This window comes from Sturnira hondurensis, unplaced genomic scaffold (genome assembly GCF_014824575.4).
Source record: "Sturnira hondurensis isolate 20B ecotype Veracruz unplaced genomic scaffold, ASM1482457v3 Scaffold0005220, whole genome shotgun sequence".
Lineage (NCBI taxonomy): Eukaryota > Metazoa > Chordata > Mammalia > Chiroptera > Phyllostomidae > Sturnira > Sturnira hondurensis.
Genome location: NW_028077851.1, coordinates 2,678,359 through 2,695,752, shown reverse-complemented (window position 1 = coordinate 2,695,752; position 17,394 = coordinate 2,678,359).

Here is a 17,394-nt window from a genome sequence, read left to right as displayed (position 1 = left end):
GTCTTCCTGTGAAATCTGCTCTTATATAATGGAGAATAAAGCAAGTAAAGAGGGAGAGGGTTGCTTGATATTTATGACTGGCCTTCTTTCATGGATGTGACCACAACTTTCTAAATAGGACTAAGAATGTCTTGTTGAAGAAAAAACAAATGTAAACTGGTAGGACTATCCATACTATCTTTAAGGCAAATGAACTATCTTCCTTTCAGCATTGATTTAGGATATTTTTTACACCGTAACAATGAATGCATGCAGCATTACTCATTTTCCTTTCTTTCTTGTTTTGTTTGTGATCATTGTTAATGAATGGAGGTAGAAATCACAACAGAAAGAAAAAAATACTGGCTTTTTAAGGTTATACAACACTGGTTTATAGTTTAAAGCAATTTCAAGAATGAAAAGAATTATAGGTTAGCCTTGCAAATTGTCAACTGCCCTGGGCCAAACATGATTTATTAATGCAGTAAAGGTTTTAGTTTATTTCTTGTTCCGCTCTAGGATTCCATCTTTCTTCTAGTAAATATGACATCCCCACTCCATACACATAACCCCCCATCACCAATAACTTTGAAAAAGAAAAGCAGAGTTTTTCAGTGTTTGGATCTTGGTAAATTTTGTATGTTTATTTTCAACAAATGGCTTGAGTGGGTTTTCCCAATAAACTACAAACCAAACATATTTTGATCTCCTCAACAGGGAAAAGTCTCTTCTTGAACACAGTGAACAAAATCATGATTTATTTATCAGGCATGGAAAATATATTCTTAATCAAAATCTGTAACTTGTATCTTTCTCAGGAGTAAGTAGTTATAATAACTCAATACTCGCATTTTTTTTACTTCTTTGCTGCATGATTTGCCTTGTTAGGAACCTCTTTGGAACCAGAATGCCCTATATTCTTAATGACTTAAAAAGCCAGAAGTATCTCTCTAGTTTCATCCTTGTTGAAATCCCATTAGAAAAGATGCTCTATTAATACATTTCCACTGAAAATTGCACACCTGATATGTCAGGACATTTAATAATTAAATGAGCAGCATGACTCCCAAGTAACTGCAAAATTATCTGACGGCAACTGACTAAGACCTACTCATTAGGTCGAACAGCTTCTAATCTAAGAGAAAAAGATACCAACACCCAAGTACTCTAAGAATTAGATGGAGGGGAACACAACTGAAATTACTATGGATTGGATTGGAGAAAACCAGGCAATAAGAACCCAGGCCTTCTCTAAAGCTCTCTTGTAAGTGGGAGCTGGGGGTACATTACATAGTGATTAGAAAGCTAGTCCTGGCTTTGTGATGTGTGCCATGTATTGATATCCTTGCCCAATACCTCTTTTGACCCAGTTAGGGGGGAGGGGGCTATGTTTGTTGGTCTTATTCTGTTTTGTTTTGCAAATTCAGTTTCTGGTGAGAGAAACATGGTTCGTAACTTTAGAAAATACACAGTCTAAATACTGGGCTAATGAAAAGTCAAGGATGGTTAGAATCAGCAACCAGGCCAGTAGCCTTTGTAAACTGATGCTAAATCAATTCTGACTTTCCCCTAGTAGTCCTTCCAGGCCTGTTTATTTTTACCCTCCACTGGAAAACATACTATTGACTTTATTTTCTTTAGATCTCAAATAAAAAAAGCTTTGATTGGTTTGTGGAATCTTGCCTAAAAGAGCAAAACCCGACCTTGTATATATTTCAGTAGTTAGTAGTAACAGTTATCACAGTTGTAACCTTATTGGCTATAAATGTTACACACATGAGAACATCACTCAGTTGAAATTCAAAACAATAAGTAGATAATCTTTCTACCAAACAGGGAAGCCAGCAGTTTTATTATACTCTACATAATGTATTGTGCAGAGGAGTGAGATTTTAGTGAAGTGACAAGGATAGTTTGATGAAATCCCTTCCCAAGAAGCATTACTGTCTTATTTTTTAATAGAAGTCAGGAATTTTGCTTCTCAATTTCAAGAGTTTACTAAAACCAGGAATAAAATTAGTCTAATAATCACATTACTCTGGAATAACATTCTTAACATTAATCCATATAATTCCACTTGCCACTAAGATCAGCAGTGACTGGTTTTTAATTTCCTTTTGCCAGAAAAATCAATGTTTGTTAAAATAGCAATTCAAAAAAACTTTCAGTGGATGGAGTGGAGATTCTTTAAAGGAAGTAAGGAATTAATATGAAATCACAGGGTCCTCTTCCTTCTTGATACACAAAAGAAGAAAAATCTACTAAAAAGTCTCAACACAAAATTGAGTACTGGGCTTAAAGGATTTTCAGACTCAGCTGTGCCACTAACTACTCACAAACTTGGGTCATCCAAATGGTGTTTGTGGGTATAAGTTTCCTCTTTTGGAAAATAGGGATGGTCTTTGCTTGGCCTGCTTCTATGTGTTTTCATGGCCTAATGAGGAAGGAGATAGTACTTTGCCAGCTGCAGAGCATCATATGAAGCAGAGATGTTATACTGTGAGACTGCCTGTATATCACAAAGCCACTGTGAGTCAGAGACACCTCATGACAAACAAATCATTGGCCATAGTTTTCTCTAAATCAGTGGTTCACATCTATAGTTGCATAGTAGGAGACCCTAAAAATACTAATTCCTGGGCTCCAGCACCAGTGACTCTAATGCCATTTGTCTGGAGTTTGGCGTAGACATCAGGATTTCTAAAAACTCCCAGGTAATTCTAAGGTACATCTAAGATCAAGAAACAATTTTAGAGTAAGAACTTTTGGATACCTGATTCCTACCTATACCTTGAGCTGCTTATCTAGCTTAAACACAGACCTTTAGATTCACCTCCTAAGGCTTCACTGGACCCAGCCATAGTAGGTAAATCACTGAGATAGGATCAGAAAATTTACATGTTAGTCCTGAGTGTGTCACCTTTAAGGTATGTGACTTTGAGCAATTAATGACTTTGCTGATAATAATATCAGAGCAAGCATTTATTGTACATCAGCTATGGGCTAGTAACTGGATATGGTAAACATGTCTGGTCCCCAATAACAACCTAAAATAGACAATATTATCTCATTTTATAGCAGAAGAAACTGGGGCATGCACATATTCAGTGACTTACATTTTTCCTTACTTACAAAATGTATATAACAATAACCTGTCATACATAATGATCAGATTAAATAATATACACAAAATTCTTTGTGAATTACATCACTGTACATAAATTCAACAAACATATAACTGATATGGAAAAACATGAGATTTAGCTTCAGACTAGCTTGGGTTTCTATCCCTGTGCTTTCTACTTAAGAATACTGTAAGCTGAAGCAGTTTGTTTAGCATTGTTTTGACCATGTTTTTCAAATAATATAATGGACATAACACTAATTTTGTAGCATTGTTGTATATTACAGATAATGCACTTAAAGAGCAAAGCCTTGTGTCTGGTACTACTTTTCAATAAAGCAGCTTTTGTCATTTCAAACTGTTTGCATCTCTCTAAGATCAGGTAGTTCCTGCTCTTAAGGTTAATAGCTATTGAATCTGAAACTCTTTTGTTGTCTTTGTCGTTAGTATTATTGAAGTTCTATATTTTGGATATTTCATTTTTGATTTTAAATCATTTTGGTTGAGGTTTTGACTTTGTATACACTGCATCTAAAAACCTTTAGGACTATCTCTATAGTTAAACAGAGTAAACAGAGCCTATTGTTTGGTGAATGTCTAATCAGTAAGAAAGGACTGATAGTGCATCTCTACCTCCATGTGGCCTACACACCTTAGCCATCATAATCCTCATTGTCCTGGTCAGAGTATCCACTGGGAGCTTCAAGATTCACACAGAAATTTGCAGACCTCAAGTCTCAGCCCCATTTTGCATAGGAGGATTCAAACTATGTCTGACAGTCATTAGAGGGAAATATGAGCCTTTTCCCCATTCCTTGCTACTTTCAAAAAATGAAATACGTTTTTTAAGCATTTCAACCAACTAAGGCAAATTCAATAAAAATTAAAAAGGTTTATAAGCCAAAAGGTTAACACTGTAGGGTAAACTAGCCATTAGATAAGCAATTGTCCTCTTATGTGTGCTATTGGGTAGGTGGCTCACCTTAGCACTTCTGAGTTTTAATTAAACATTTTCTTGCATATATGTCAAAAGACAAGAATGATGAAAATGGTATGTATTTACTTCTGCTTAAGGAGCCACCATGAGATGCTGTTAGTAGTAAGTGTGTCATGACATTTACACAACTCACATTTCCATTGCTTCCTTTGCTTCCATTTCATCACCAAACATCTGTTTATACCATGAACACAACATATGAAGGATACAGATGCCATGTATGATGCAATCCCTGTTTCCAAGAAATGTATAATTAATTAATTTTTTAAAGATTTTATTTATTTATTTTTAGACAGAGAGAAAGGGAAGGAGAAAAAGGGGGGGAGAAACATTAATGTTTGGTTGCCTCTTGTGTGCCCCCAACTGGGGACCTGGTCCACAACCCAGGCATGTGCCCTGACTGGAAATTGAACCGGTGACCCTTTGGTTCACAGGCCAGCATTCAATCCACTGAGCCACACCAGCCAGGGCAAGAAATGTGTAATTTATTTGGAAAGACATGATTCCATGTAGACAATGCAAAATCAGTATATAATTAAACAATTGCTTCATGTAGTATAAATGAGGTAGAAGTACTGTTTGAGTGATATGAGATCAATGTGGGACTTCCCAAGGGTAACTTGGGAAGTCTTTGTAGAGATTATAAAATATGAGGTGGATCTTGAAATAAGTGGAGATATTTTGGTAATAAGGAGGGCAAAAGCATTCTAGATGACAGAAATTTTATGTATCCTACAATGAATATACGACTATGGAGTGTTACAAATTAGTATTTAGTCAGTCTTAGTCTCTCTCTTTCTCCTCCCCTCCCTCTCTTCCTCTCTGTCTCTCTTTCTCTTTCCCTTTTCCCCTTCTCATATTGTCCTCTCCCACAGAACAAGGGCAGTTGCTAAACCAAGTAGAGCTCTGATGAAAATTAAAACATTAACTATTGGGTTCCACAGGGACTCACCCTGCTCTGAAGAGACATACTAGCCTTCTAGCAGGTACCTACCTCCACTATGAAGACATTTATAACCAAGGCAGAAAATAGATTCTGCACTAGGGGTCAAACTTTCCTCATCATGGTATTGCATGAAACTTACTTGTGCTGCAGGGTTTCTTAATGCCATGCCTTCATACCTTGATTTTAGTCACTATGCTCTCCCAAGTACTGAGACTTTTAACTGTTCCTACATCAACAGCATGGAGGCCTGTAGAGTGACCATCGTCCTCTTTCTTGTCTGTGTTCTACTCTGGCCTTAGTCAGAAGAGTGCACTGACTGCAGGTCTGTTTGTTCCTTTCAGCTTGACCTGAGCACATTGTCTGTGACTTGACTTTGCTTCTGTGTCCAGCCTATACATTTAGTATAGTCTTTCTTTCTACATTAATTGACTTCTAGGACCACCTAGTTATGAGTTTTTATTTCAAACATGCAAATTTAATCATTACTTTTGTTTGATTCTCTATTGCCTTCAGGACAAAGTTAAAACTCCTGGTAGTGGTATAAAGCCACCTTTTCTTGAATTTACCCTATCTTCCAGTCATAGAAAACTTGCACTTCTTGAAAGAGCACTCTGTTTCATGCCCCTTAGCATTTCTATGCTGTTCCCTTTGCCTGAAATGTCCTTCTTCCCTTGCCTTGTCAAATAAACATCTACTGCCTCTCCCAGCCCAAGCGCAGTCTTCACTTGCTCTGTGAAGTTCCCTCTGACTTTTCCAAGCTGGACTGCATGCCCCCATAGCAGCTGCATCAACCTCCACACAAGCACACTGCCTTGGCATTTTAGGTTTACAATTCTGGAATGTCAGATCCAAAGCTGTTCCTTATTTATTTTTGAAAACTTAACTTCCAAGAACAGTGCCTATTCCAGAGCAGTAGTCCAATGAATGTTTATTTAGCAAATGAATGAAGAAAACAAAATACCTAAACTTGGAAGAGTAAATAAATGGGCTTTGAGAATATGCTTTGGGGCCTTTCCCATATATGAAGTGAATAAACTTAATATATAAACTCAAACCATTTATTTGGAGTATTTGGTCCTTTCAATTGCTCCCTGATTGCCAAATATGCTATGTGTAGTTAATATCCATAGACAGGTCATTTCTCAATATGGAGTATTTTTATAATATGCTGAAAATTCAATATAAGGCATGCAGCATAAAAAAGAATAAAAATGTAATTCTCACCTTGAAGTCTATTGATAAACATCTTGAACAGGAGTCATACAACCTTCATTCCAGTACTGGGCAAGCAACTAGCTTGGATAAGTCAATTAACTTTTCTGGGTTTCAGTTGCCTGGAAATGAAAAAATTGAAAAAGATAATGTCTAGTTTCTCCTCCAGCTAAAACATGCTATAATTGTGAAAAGCCATGCTCTGAAAAGATGGTTGATGTGTTTTGTGTTAGAGAGCATTTTCTGCCTTGTGTATTTTATTCTGACTTGGAAAAATAAACTCAGGATCTCCTGAAATAAAGATTGTGAATGCAGGAGAGTCAGGTCAAGATAAAGATGGTCTTAACACAGGAGAGCAACAGAGTTGTAGTAGAAATGAGGTTTATGAACCAGCTTCTCTTTTCTCCCTCTATCTGCACACTGCCCTATTTATTTTTTAGGGCAAGAGATGAAAGTAGGTTGGATTGAGAGGGGATGGGCAAAGGGGCATCCTGCAGCTGCAGTTTCCTTTCATGTCCCCTTAAACCTGGTCACAGGGTGGAGGAAAAGCTAATTGAGGTGAGATGACTTCCGACGTGCCTGAGGGTCTCAAGTCCTTTCATCTTCCATTTCCCTCTGAACATTTCAAATACGCATAATGACAAACACTAAGACTGAGATCCTGACAGGGCTGGACTGAGCATTTTCTGCTGAAAATATGTGCTTTCTAGGCTCTGGGGCCTGAGGGGGTTTGTGAGGGGAGATTGAGGATTTTGGCTGCTTCTTTCTCTTCCACATGAAAAGGCAGCTGCCTTTGGAATTTCTGTGTTGGTGGTTTGACAGACATGAAGGTGGAAATATCTGTGATTGAAAAAGCAAAGGAGAAGCTGATTTCTCCTAAAAAGAAATGGGAACTGCTCTCTCTGAGGAATGCAGTGTGACGTGGGATTGTCTGAACTAGTCCCCAGAAGGATCTAATGGGATTCTCTCCTTCAATAACTTATTTAAGCCTTCAGGCTCTGTCATACAAGGCTATATTTTGCTGACTGAACGTGCTCCTGAGATGGTTAACAAGTAGCTCTGTTTTTAGTTCTTAGGAGGCAGGAGTTTTTGGTTGTTCCAACACTTACTCATCCCTTAGCTTCTCTCCAGAATGTCTGGATTCTTGGTCATGTTTTGTTTTGTTTTTGATAGTTTATGTGGTAAATAGATGGGGTGGTCTTTGAAAAAGACCTCCCAAGTTTCCAGTTTCCTCACTACATTGGGTAACTTGTCCAAAGAGGAGTGACTTTACCAAATAAGTAGTTGTAGGCCTTTGTAAAAGTCTTCATTGCAGATGATTACCACATACTGGATTGGGTGCCACACTGCTTGCAAAGTACTTCCTTTACAGGCCCTAAAGTATCTGCACTTGGAAAATGGACATTTGTACAAATCCTGCAGTAAGTAGCAGGGCCAGTGAGTATATTCTCACCCTCCCCAGTACCAGTTCTCTCTGTGGGGCTCCCAAGATGGGTAAGTTATCTTTCCAGTGACTTTTACATTAACCTGGCCATTTTCACTCTAAATTTTACATTTTATTTTATTTATTCATATTCTAGATGTGTACTAAGTTCACATGGCACAAAAAGAAAAGATACAAGAACATTTGGTGAAAAGTCTCTGGCTTACTCATGTCCTCCAGCCTACCTGTCCTCCCCTCTAGACACAAATAATGTTACTGGCTTGTCTGAATCCTTTCAAAGGTAGACCATATTTATCAAACAACTATGTATACAGGCTCTTTTTGAAGCAAAAATGGTAGTGCACCATCCATAGTTGGCCCTTTGCTTGACTGCTTTATGCTTCTTAGCAGTTTTTCCATCATCAATTTGTATACACATATTTCATTCTTTTTTTATGGTTGCACAGTATCACATGGCATGGATGTGCCATAATATATTTAATCAACTATGAAGCCATTTTAATTTTTAGAAATACATGAGCAGAAGACATTGCTGCAGGGAACAGGATCATTGCACAGTTTCCTCCTCCCCTGTTAAGATAAATGTAGTGTCTGTGTCTCCTCCTGGGGGCAATGAGTTTGGTGGTAAACTTCACCATAGCCTGATATCTGAACAATCCCTCACACGTCTGCCACTAGAGGCCTGAGAATTGTTTTTTTTTTTCCTCTGCTGAGAAGTTGGATTTCTAACCTCTCAACCTATATTATATTATTAGCAATGCTGTTTTTATATGCTTTCTATTATTATCTCTAGGCATGAGAAAAGTTTGTTTCACCATTTCCAGAACACCTAAGACTGACATGTCAATGGAATGTCACAGCAAGTAACTGCCATATTACCCTATTCCCTAGTATAATATACATGTATCAGTAGGCAGCTTCACTTATATAAACACATATCACAGGTTATGGAGAAATCACTAAAGTGCCTGGGTATGTTGTAGAAGTTGGAAAATAACATTATTTATATTTAATGATGGCTATCATTTCCTTTGCATAGCTCAGCAATATATATGGGGCCTAGACAGAGATTCTCAGAGCAGAAATCAGCTCTTATTTATGTTGTTTCCTTCAGTGCCTATCACACTGCCTGGCATCTAGTAAGTATTTATTATAGGCTAAAGGATTTGGAGATTTGGAAGAACATATTAGAAAAAATAAATCAGGTTGAGGTTTATATAAGGTCCTTGTATCTGTCAGGGTTTAATCAGAGAAGCAAATCCATAAATAATTATGTAAAATAAAGGATTCCTTACAGGAATTTGACCTTACACAATAAAGGAAGCTGATTAGTTTTTGCATGGCTGTTGCTTCTGCAGCAGGCACTGAGTCTGAAGTCGGCAGGACAGGCAATGGCAAAAGAAAGATGGAGGTGAGGACAAGCTAGTACTTGTGTGAGTCTCTAACTGTCTCCAGTCTCCAGTTCAGTGATGCAGCAATATGAAAGAGAACCTGACACCCTTCCTCTCAAAGCTGAACATGGACTTGATGCAGGAGTCAGAGAAGCTGAAGGCATAGTTGCACCTAGAGAAGTGCTGTTGCCCCAGAAGTTGTATACACTGGCTCATTAGTGGGAGAAGCTATAGAAGATGTGGCAGAAACTGAAGGAGCTATGGGTCCAGAATCTGCCCCATATGAACAGGATGAGTTCACAGAACAGTGACAACATGTAGAAATTGCAAGTTAACCTGCAATGTAAGCCATCAATAGTGTTTGCTTTCTTCTGATATTACTCAAAATCAGGTTCTTTAAAAATAAATATTCGATGACTATAAATTAGCTTCCCTATTTAATCTCAGTATCTATAGAGTGGCAAAGGAGAATGTTATATCTTTCCACTGCTCCCCAAAGATGGTATTTTCATCCTCACAGGTAATCCATGATTTTACTGGGAATATGAAAAACACTACCACTGAAAGAATCTATTTTTTCCCCAGATTATATCATAGAGTGCAGTTTAGTAGGAAAAAAAGATAATCATGTTTATTTCTTTTTAGTCAAGTATTTTTCTCGGCCCCCTCAAGGTTAAAAAAATGTGTATATGAGCTCTTTTCTCCTTCTTCTTGAATATACTTTCATTTTATTCTTATATTTTCTAAAAGCAGTAAAACATCCTGATAGTAGATCTCAGAGAATCAATTAATACTTTAAAAAGGAGATATTTTCAGTTCATTCCAAAGTTGATGAGTTCTATTCAGACACTGTAGTAGATTGCAAAATTGGTCCCACTTTTTCTTCCTTTTGTACCACACCTTTGTTGCATGAGTTTGTAGTTCCTATGACTATAGGGACAAAGCATATTTCCCTAGCACTTGATTTTGGGCTGGGCCATGTGACTTGCTTTGGCCAATGGCAAGCATGTTGACAGAAGCAACAGTGGCCAGGTCTGAGCCTGGGTCCTAAGTAACCTTGTATCTTTTGCTTGCCCTCTCGCACCTCTAACATCTCATGAGAAGAGCTTGTCCCAGGGAGTGTAGCCCTTCAAACTGGTCCCCAGAGTGAGTGAACATGGTATGGAGCTGCTTTAGGTGACTTGAAGATCTGAGAACAAATGACCACTGTTTTGGGGTGCTTTGGGGGTGATTTGTTGCATAACATTGTTGTGGAAATACTGTTCCAGTTATCTTCCTATGTAAACTCCCACCACTACCAAAACAAAACAAAACAAAACTTAGTGGTTTGCAACAGCAACAACCAATTATGTACCCACGAATCAGTACTTTGGGCAGAATTCTCTTCCACATGGTGCAGCTCAAATGGGGCTGGAATACCCACTTCCAAAAGGCTCACTTGTGTGACTGGCAAGTTGGTGTTGGCTGCTGGTTTTAGTTCACAGGGGCACCTCTACATATACCACTCTTGGGCTTCTGGCTTCCTCACACATGGTGCCTGCACTCCAAGGATGAGCATCTCAAGAGACAGCAAGCAAAAGCTGCCTGCTTCTCAAGGTGTGGGCCCACAAACTGGTTCAACCTCACTTCTGTCTTATCTTAGTTGTGAAGCATTCATAGAGCCCATGTTCAAGGACAGGGAGTATAAACTTCTTCTTGAGGAGTATCGAAGAATTTTGGGACCAGGTTCTAAAACCGCTCTAATACATAACTGATATATACACCATCAGGCATAAGCCCTTCTACCAGCAATGGAAAATATATTTTGGGGGGTGAGAAATGAAAAGAAAGGAGTTAGGCAAACACAGAAGAGATATGTGAGAAATATCATTCATCTTATATTCTTCTTCTTAGTAATTTTTGTATTCTCTAATTTAGTAACAGAGCAAAAGAAGAGACCAATATTTGTGTGGCCCACTTGGCAATTAGAAACATTAGAAAGAACTTTGGATTTGAGGAGTTGGAATAGGAATTTATGAAACAAAATTTGGGCCACTGTGATGTTATGCATTAAAAAATAATAAAAATGATAACTTTAATCAGGTGATCTCTGTCTCTATTCTGCACTACTTTAGTGTTATCTCTGGAACATTAGTTAACCTCTCTGGGTCTCAGGTCTTTCATCTATAAAATGAAGTGAACAGGGTGGTATTTGAGATTTCTTCCTGTTCTGACATTGTATGAATCATTGTCATTTTCTTTATGACTCTGACATCTAGATGATGGCCTGGACTTTCTATATTTAATGCCTCAGAATCTATTTTTGCCACATGCCCTCAATAATGAATGGGATTCCTTAGGAAAACCAAACCTTACAAGGTCTGAGCAATAATAAGCTTCAGAATAATGATGGTTAGGCTGAGTGGGACAGCCACATTTGTGGCTGAACACTCACTTCTCCCTGTTATTGGAATAAAATGAAAACATTTTCCCCCTCCACTTCAGCATGGAAGAGGCAAACTAATATTTTCAAGGGGAAGTTTACTAAAAACTAGGGAAACATATGAAAAACCCCAAGTGTATACATAATAAAAGTAGTACAAAATCATTTCAAAATACAGGAATAAAAGCAATAAAGAATTTTTCCGAGCTGAAATCTTATGCCAAATAGCAACCTTCTGTCCCTATGGTGCTGTGGATTAAAACTAATAAGAGCTGGGTTTAAATCCTCTCTCTGCCATTTAAATCTTTTACTCTGGTTAAGTTACATAAGCATATTGAGTCTTAATTCTTCATCTCTAAAATGAGGATAACCATACCTGCTATGGACTGAATGTTTGCTCCCCACCCCCCAATTCCATATGTTGAAATTCTAATCCACAAGGTAATGGTATTAAGAGGTGGAGCCTTTTGGAGATCATTAGGTCACTATGGCAGAGCTCTTGTGAATATGTCATGCTTTTATAAAAATGACCCCACAGAGCTCCCAAGCCCCTTCTACCATGTGAGAACACAGCAAGAAGTTGGCAGTCTATAACCAGGAAGAGAGCCTTTATGAAAACCTGACCATGTTGGCACTCTGTCCACAGACTTCTGACCTCTAGAACTGTGAGGAAAAAAGACTTCTATTGTTTATAAGCCATCTAGTCTGTTGTATTTTGTTAAAGCAGCTCAGACTTGGATAGTACCAATCGCTCATAGTTGTTGTTAGGATTAAATTAGATAATATAGGCAAAGCAACAGGCTCATAGAAGGTTGACTTGGTTTGAGGTCTACGAAAAGCAAACCCAAAGAGAAGGATCCATTGCACGTGTTTTATTAGGGAGGATCAAGTGAAACATCTTGAGAAGTGGGAGGGTGAGGGAAGAAAAGGCCGTCAATAAAGATTATGCTTATTAAGATAGCTACTGGAGTAGGTGACTAAATCCTACTGCAGAAACTCTAGGAACTGGTATAAAACACATGCTTCAGATAACTCCACTCAGGAATCAAGGAAGCTGTGGTATTTATACCTCCACTTCTGTCAGTCTTGATTGACGGCTGCTCCTGGGGTTGAAAATTCCCCAGCAATTATGGCTTTCTGTGAAAAGGTAAATCCCTCACACAGAGATGGAAATACTGCCAGGTGAAAGCTGCCCAGGGCACACAGCTATGCGAATTCCAAGGAACACGGGTAGTGCATGGATAATATCTGTTGCAAAACTACTCACCAAATGTCTTTCCTTCCTTTTGTCCCAGTCTCTAATACAAATTGGTGCCACTAAGCTCAATTTCCTTTCCCTCAGACTCTTAATTTTACATTTTGATCAGAGAGACATCCTTGTTTCATCACTTAAAATAGTGACTAACATCAATTCATTGAACTTGGGTACAGAAGCTACAGTCATAGGCCCCTTTCCCACTTTCCCAGTCCCAGGGTCAGCTGAACTTCCATGTGAAGGCTGACACCTATAACTTCCCACAGAACACTGCTAATGAGGAGTCCTGAGGAATGTGAGTAACTTGGCCCAAGAGTTCCATTTTCAATGCCAAAGCTATAAAGTCCACCATGTCTCTCATATTGTCCACATTAGCACCCAAATGCAAATCTTTCAAGCCTTCCATTCTCTCTTGTACTCCCTTAGACATACTGTCCTGCTCTTCTTTTCCTGTTCTATCTGTAACTTTTCCTTCTAAATCACTTAGCTGTACTCTTTGGAAGTGCCCAGTAGCCACTAACTTATCACCACATATTTTCTCTATGTTCTTACTTTACTAAAAATTTCATTCTTCTTGTCCTATAATTGGGAGCACTGCAGAATTCCATTTTTGACATTTTTCCTCAGAATCCTCTAAGCCTGAACTATGTCATTGAACTCTCTCATGAAACCATGCAAATTGGCATAACTATGCATTTTTGGTCATTGACATTAAAATATTAAATAGACCCTTACTTAGTTCAGCGCTCCCAGCTTGCTGGGTTTTCCTGCTATATTAGCAACTATTTCTAATACTGACCTCTTTGCTTATACTCCTGGGCCATCATTCTCAGCAAATGTTTTTTTCTTTCTTCACAGAAAATTAGAAGCCATTGGTCAGGATGTCTTTTAATGTCTTCTCATAAATCAGTCCTGATCCTTTAATTTTCCCCTGCTGGTATGTTGGGGAGAACTAATGCCTTTGCCCTTCTATTGTCTCAATCCATCCTTTTCTATGTTATCAAAAATCTTAATGTCTTGCCCTGGCCTGATAGCTCTGTTGGTTGGAGCTCCATCCCACTACACACCAAGGTTATGGGTTTGTTCTCCAGTCAGGGTACATACAATAATCAACCAACAAATCGATGTTTATGTCTTTCTCTTTCTTTCTCTCTCTCTCTCTCTCATCAATTAAAAAATAAAATTTTAAAAATCTTGCTGTCTTAGTTCTGTACTCTATCTCCAATCTTGAAGCTCTCCATTACCAATCAGTACTTAAACACACCCAAGCCTAATTCATCCAAATGACACTAAATATACAAACAAAAGTTCTCACTCAATTCAACTGTATAGTAAAGAATTATGAAAAAAAAAGAATTATGGAAAACAGTATGGAATTTCCTAAGCAAACTAAATATGGACATGCCTCTTGTCCCAGCAATTCCACTGCTAGGAGTATACCCTAAGAACTCTGAAACACCAATCCAAAAGAACATATGCACCCCAATGTTCATAGCAGCATAATTTACAATAGCCAAGAGTTGGAAGCAACCTAGGTGCCCGTCAGTAAATGACTGGATCCAAAAACTATGGTACATTTACACAATGGCATTCTATGCAGTAGAAAGAAAGAAGGAGCTCCTACCCTTTGCAACATCATAGATGAAACTGGAAAGCATTATGCTGAGTAAAATAAGCCAGGCGGTGAAAGGCAAATACCATATGATCTCACCTTTAACAGGAAGCTAAACAACAAAACAAACAAGCAAGCAAAATATAACCAAAGACACTGAAATAGAGAACAGGCTGACAGTGACCAGAGGGGAGAGGGGAGGGAATTTCAGGGGAAATAGGGGAGGGATTTAAAGGAATATATATAAAGGATACATGGACAACAACTGAGAAGAGTGGAAATGGGAGGGAGGGGGGAAGCATGGGGGGTGGGAGGGGATGGGAGTAATAGACAGAAAACTGTACTTGAAAAATAATTAAATTAAAAAATTGGGGAAAAAAAGAATTTGGCTTTCTCAAAGATAAGTCTCGCTTTTATCCCTGGCTCTTGGGAGATAACCTCTGAACCCTTGGAATTATCTGAGTGATAGGAATGAATATCTCTGCTATTCAAGTAAGCCCCCAGGACCACATGATAACAGCCCAATCTCCAGAGAAGGGGGTGCTGGAGACAGAATTCAACTACACAGACAACCAGTCAATCAATTGTATCCACATAACGAAGCCTCAATTTAAAAAAACTCTGGGCACCACAGCTTAGTAATACTCTGGCTATATTTTCACACATCAATAATGGGAGGGTAATAACGGGAGGGTACATCCTGAGGACAAGGAAAGCTTCACATTTTGAACACCCCCAAACTCTTCTCTATATGTATCATATTTTGGCTGGTTCTAATTTGTATTCTTTCCCTCTAATAAACCATAACCATGAGTATAATAGGTTTCTGTGAGTTCTGTGAGTCTTTCTAGTGAATTTTTGAAACTGAGGGTGGTTTGGGGAAACAGTTAAACTTACAGTGATGCCAGAAGTGGAGATGATCTGTGTGAATTCATCCCTCTGACTTTGTAGTTTAACCCTAACTTCTTTTAGTTTGGGGTCAGAAGTCTTGAACAAACTTGGCAGTTTGGAGGACTGTGTCCTTATGTTGGAGTTTGTCCACATTTCTCTTCCAACCACTATTGCTATTTCTTTCCCCTTTAAGAGCTGAAATTTTTGAAAAAAAATTATCTACAAAGCCTGTCTCCATTTCCTTTCCTTGCCATTCCTAAACCCACTGCAATTGGTTTCTGTCCGTACCATTCCAATGATACTCTCACATGGCTCACCAATGCCCACCTTGTCACTAAATCCAATGGACAGTGACTTTCTCATCTAATCTTTCACTACTGGCATCCTTCAATCACTCTCATCTCTTGGATTCTGTAATACTATGTCTCCTGACTTGTTTCCTACCTGTGGCCACTACTTCTCAGCTTCCTTTCTGGTACCTCTTCCTCAAATTGTCCCATATATATTGGTGTTTTCTGGAAACTCCCTAATGATTTCATACATTGGAGATTTCCAATCCTATCTTAGCCTTAAACTCTCTCCTTAGCTTCACTCAAATATCAACATATCTACTTGCATTTAGGCTAGAATGTATTAATTGCTCTATTCCCAGGACATAGCATAATGCCTGACATATAGTAGACACTCATTAAATATTTGTTGAGTGAATAAATAAATGAATTAGTATATTACAGGGATGGGCAAAAGTGGGTTATCAGTTGTAACACAATTAAATAATACAATAATTAATAAAAATAATACATGGATAAACTGTTTTACATACAACTATAAACCTACTTTTGCCCACTCTTGTGTATTTCCAATGTACCCTGACATCAATATGTACATAATTGGACTCATCAATAGACCCATAATTTTACTTCTTTCCTGGAGTTCCCTGTCTCAAATAAATGGTGCCACCATTCTCTTAGTTGCCTAAGCTAGAAACTTTTGGAATTATTGTGACTTTTCTCTCTCGTTCATCTCAACATCCACCCAATGAGAAGCCCTGTTAATTCTTACTTCCTAAAAATCTTTCAAACCCATCTACTTCTCTCTACCTCACAGACAATAATACGTTAGTCCAGTCACAATCATCCATCACTAGGACTACTTCAGCAGCCTCCATGTTGTTCTCCCTTTCCTAGGTATTGCGCCTCCTCTACCCAATTCTTCACATTGCAGCCAGAGTGATGCTTCCAAATACAACGCTGAAAATGTCATTCCAAACCTTTCACAGACTTTCTTCCAACCTTTAACTAAATCTCAGATCCACAAATGTGGCTCATAAGGGACCATCTAGGTACCAATTTTAACCTTTACTCTTACCTCTCACCTTAGTTTTTTGTTCCAGTCCTACTGAAGTTATTCAAACCCATCACACTCTCTCCGTCTCTTAATCCAGGTCTTTGCATATGCTATTCTCTCTCTCTCTCTCTGGGACACTCTGCATGTTTTAGGAATGAACAAGTTATTCTCCCTGACCCCACGGACAGACTTACTTACTTCTGCATTCATCTTTTCTTCTTCCCGTTAAGTTTTAGGTGATTAAAGCCTCCCTTTCCATTCAAAGTCAGCATTTCCACACGTACTCTTGATTTTAATTACTTCTATTTACTTCAATATCTTGTCTAATCAATTATTTCTTCTGTCCTATACCTTCAATTTTTTCCTCTATGGTGGCTCTTTCTTTCCTGCATGTGAAGAAATTTAGGTTCCTCTGAACCTAAAAAGTTCTGTTGATGCTAGATTCCCTCTCTAAAAACTGCAATACTTTTCTCTCTCCTTTTGAACCAAGCTGGTTAAAAGATCACTACACACTCATTATATATATTTCCTCACCTTCAACTCACTTCTCAAACTACTGCTTCTTCGCTACTCCTCTTAAATGACATGTAAAAACCTTTGGCGACACCCATGTTTTCCAAACCAACAGTCATTACTCTATAGTATTTCCCTGGACCTCTCTTTAAGACTTAACCTACTCAGCACTGACTCTGCAACTCTTTTTATCTTTATTTCTATGCAGTTATTTTCTCTCCATTACTCCAACATTGAGTCAATTATCAACTCTGTGAAATA